The 4,499-nt window shown below is 40.7% G+C and overlaps 1 pseudogene; it reads left to right on the forward strand.

Moving 5' to 3' along the window:
* The first annotated feature begins 2,957 nt into the window (after nucleotides 1-2,957).
* On the forward strand, nucleotides 2,958-3,572 carry LOC102831364 (annotated as a pseudogene).
* Nucleotides 3,573-4,499: the final 927 nt, after the last annotated feature.

Consider the following 4,499-nt stretch of genomic DNA (forward strand, 5'->3'; position numbering starts at 1 on the left):
TGTTCTGTTGTGCATAGGATCACTATGAGTTGATACTGACTCGATAACATCTAAAAACATCAAAAACACTAGATGTAAACCTCTGAGCTGGGATGGAGACTCATTCCATTTTGTTTAGGTTGAGGAGAAAAGGGATATCTAGTGGTAGTCTGCAAGTATAAGGATTATTACCAGAGCACACAACTTCATGCCAAACATCTGGGACAAAACTCCTGGAGTGACAGCTAATTAAATACTGAATTGACTGTTTTTACTCCCCAGGAACTCTCCCATTCCCCAACTTTGAGTTTAGCAAGGAGGGAACTGAAGTTGTCCACCTGGAACACTTCCAGAAGCACCATTACAAGGCAATTGCAAACATCCCCCCACTTCCTTGAAAATGAAGTCCTACTCTGGCCCTTCCTGGAGCTTATGGTGAGCTTTATTGGACTGTGGATATTACATCAATTAGTTTACTATAATAAGTTATTGTTGTGTGATGTCAAGTTGGTTCCGACTCAGAGTGACCCTGTATAGGGTTTCTGAGGAGCAGCTGAGTTTGAACCACTAAACTTGCAGTTCAAACCAACCTTGAGATCAAGTGCTTACCCTATGGTGCCACATAAGGACTCCAGTGGAAAAAAAAAAGTATTCCTACTTCTTCTTTCTGTGAACACTCACCTTTTTATTTTTGTTGCACAAAACCTTAGCCACTCCATGGAAAGAGAAAAGCTGCATGCTGGCAGCCAGGAGGCAGGCTTGTAAAATGTGCCCTTTGGTTGTTTAAATGATTATATATTCCTGAGTGTTTTTGTGTATATCAAAAAAAAAAAAAAAAAAACCCCACAAAAAAAACAACAGATGGAATAGAAGCACATACTGTTGAATGATGATGCATGGAGGAGATTGTAATCATTGCAATGAAATGATGAGTGTAAAACCGATGTTCTCCCAAGTAAACTATCACTCAATTCACAATAAAAACTTAAAAAACAAAAACAAAAAGCTTAGCCTTTCAATGTACTCTACTAAGCAGAGATACACTCCTAAAGCCTGGTCTAAAAGTCTCTTAAGGACCAACACTCAAATATCCTCTTTTTAAGGGGCTACCCGGTGTGGCGCTTTGGACTAATGCATCAGACTGCAAAGTCATTTGAACTGCAAGGTCAGTGGTTCAAGCTCACCAGCTGCTCCATGGAAACCCTATACAGGGTTGCTATGGTTCGGATTTGACTCGACGGCACTTATCAACAACAACAACACCAGGAGTTTACTTTCAGCTCACAATAGGACAAACCATTAAATGATCAGCACTAGCCAAATGACCTACAAACACTTGAGCAATTTATAAATTCTGAACTGATTTGATAAATGTATAGGGAAAGCCAGGAATGCTGCACAAGAAACAGCTGGAAGCAGTTACCATGGAGACAGAGATGGCTGCATGTGGGAGTCCTGAGTTTCATTTCTGACCAATACACCTCAGGTACAGCCACCACCAGGCTGCCAGTGGAGGCTTGCATGTTGCCTTGATGCTGAACAGATTTCACAGGAACATCTAGACCAAGACATGCTAGGAAGAAATGCCTAGTGAATGAATCATGAAAATCAGCCAATAAAAACCCTATGGATCACAATAGAATACTGGCCAATACTGAGCACCATAGGTGGAAGAAACACCATGACTGCAACAATGAACTTAAACATGCCAACAATCATGAAGAGGGCATGGTCAAGCGGCATTTTGTTCTGTTGTACATGAGACTGACAGAGGAAGTGGCTGACTCAATAGCAGAAGGATCTGGCCCTTGGCTGTTAATTCTACTTGTCCATCGGTAAACTCTTCTTCATTCTGCCTCTGATGTACTCTTCTGATATTCTACTCCCACTTTGTTCCTCTTCAAATAGTTGTGTCACCTCTGTAGAGCAAGAGGATGGCATTGCCCTGTTGTCTTTGTTGTTGTTGCTACATGCCTGCAAGTCAATGCGGACTCTCGTACAACACAATGAAAAACTGCCTGGTCCTGTGTCATGATTAAAATTGTTACTATGTTTAGTCCATTGTTGCTGGCCCTGTGTCAGTTCATGTCCTGTTTTTCATTGATTGTCCACTTTACGAAGTATTTCTTTCTTTCTCCAGGGATTGGTTCCTCTTGAAAACATGTACCAAGTCATGAGAGGAAGTCTGGCCATCTTGGTTTAAAGGAGCATTCTGGCTGTAACTTCTTCCAAAACAGATTGGTTTGTTCTTCTGGTACCCATGGTACTTGCATTCTTTTCCAACACCATAATTCAAATGCATCCATTCTTTTATGGTCTTCTTTACTAATTGTACACCTTTCACATGCATGTGAGGCTATTGAAAATACCATGCCTTGGTTCACGCACATCTTACTCTTCAAACTCATCTTTGCTCTTCAACACTTTAAAGAGGTCTTCTACAGCAGGTTTGCCTAATGCAACACATCATTTATTTCTTGACAGCTGCTTCCATGAGTGTTGATTGTGGATCCAAGCAAAATGAAGTCTTTGATAACGTCAATCCATTATGTTATTTATTGGCTCAGTTGTGAGGATTTTGCTTTATTTACAATGAAGTGCAATTCATCTTCTATAGTAAGCATTTTAAGTCTGTTTCACTTCAAGTAAGCAAAGTTTATCATCTACATATCACAGGTTGTTAATGAAACCTCCTCCAATTCTGATGACATGTTCCTTTTCATATAATCCTGTTCTCAGATGATTTGCTCAGCATACAGATTGAACAAAGATGGTGAAAGGATACAACTATGATGCACACCTTTCCTACTTTAAAACCACTCAGAATCCCTTTATTTCTGTTCTAATAACTGTCTCTTGAATGGTTCTTCACTAATGCAATCAAGTGTTCTGAAATACCTATTCTTCACAATGTGATTCACACAATTAAAAGCCTTTGCACTCTTTCCATCTGGCGGCAGCCATCAGGGTAAGCTGAGATGGGTGCTTACAAGCACATCCAAGAACTATGGAGGAAGAAGCAGTCTGATGTGATGAGATTTCTTCTGCGGGTCCACTGTTGGTAGTACCACCAGATCTCTGCGCTGCACAGAGTCCCCCATCCCACCCGGCCAGATAAGGCACACAGGCTGGGGTACAAGGCCAAGCAAGGTTAAGTCATCTACCGGATTTGTGTGCACAGAGGTGGCTGCAAACGCCCAGTGCCTAAAGGTGCAACGTATGTCAAGCCTGCCCATCATGGTGTTAACAAGCTAAAGTTTGCTAGACGCCTTCAGTCTGTGGCTGAGGAGTGAGCTGGACGCCACTGTGGGGCCCTAAGAATCCTGAATTCTTACTGGGTTGGTGAAGATTCCACATACAGATTTTTTGAAGTTATCCTCATTGACCCATTCCATAAAGCTATCAGAAGAAATCCTGACACCCAGTGGATCACTAAGCCACTTCACAAGCACAGGGAGATGCATGGCTTGACATCTGCAGGCCGCAAGAACCGTGGCCTGGGGAAGGGCTACGAGTTCCACCATACTATTGGTGGTTCTCGCTGGGCTGCTTGGAGAAGACGCAACACTCTCCAGCTCCACCGCTACCGTTAATATAAGTAATGTTTGTAAAATTAATGCCCAATAAGCAGTTTAGGACAGACATGTCTACTTAAAAGTGTTCTTTGTCTGTTAAAACAGTAGTTGTCTACAGATTGCGTCATGAATGCATTGCCAAATTATGAAAGTAAAAGTGCAATCATGTTTGAAGGCATTAAGTGAATAGTGTATCTTGTTTCTAATGAGATAAATGCTTTTGTTTTTGCTTTAAGAATCTTACTAGGAAGTTACATGTCAATGTTTAAAAATGGCATACCATGTGGTCTAATAGGTATAAAATAAATTCTTTAAAAGGAGCATTGAAATTAGCTCTTTCTGTACACTTTAGTACATGAGCTAAAACCTACAGTTTTATTGCGGTGATGCAATGCTCTGATAACCTCAAATGGTTGGAGTTTTTGTTTTCCTCATTTTTAGAGTTTAACAAAGGTAAATTCAGACCAACTTTCTTACATAAGATGGATTTTGCTTGGACATTTGTAAGATGGGAGGAGACTGTCGTAACCTTTTGTCCTGATCGTTTTTTGCAGAAAAATAATGGGGTCAATTAGAGTCCACATTTTTATATTACATCTATTCATGTAACTGCAGGTTTTGAAGAGGAAAAGTTTTAAATGCCACCATTTTTAGAAGAAACACTGCAAAAACTTTCAAATGAAACAAGTCTGAGTTATCAACCTAAACAAAGTTGCCTTGGTCTCCATGGTATCATCAAAGGTGAAAGATTTTCTCCATTTCTGGGATATGTCGAATCCTAGATTTGATAAAATGTCCGCAGTGCTATTTACACTTGGGGTCCTAGTGAGGTGCTGTGGGTTAATGTGCTGGCCCTTAAAATTTGTTTGAACCATAAGGTAGGTAATTCAAGTTCAACAGCTGGTCCTCAGAAACCCTATATAGGGTCCGAACCAACTCAATGTC

Source organism: Chrysochloris asiatica, unplaced genomic scaffold (genome assembly GCF_000296735.1).
Source record: "Chrysochloris asiatica unplaced genomic scaffold, ChrAsi1.0 scaffold00069, whole genome shotgun sequence".
Taxonomy (NCBI): Eukaryota; Metazoa; Chordata; class Mammalia; order Afrosoricida; family Chrysochloridae; genus Chrysochloris; species Chrysochloris asiatica.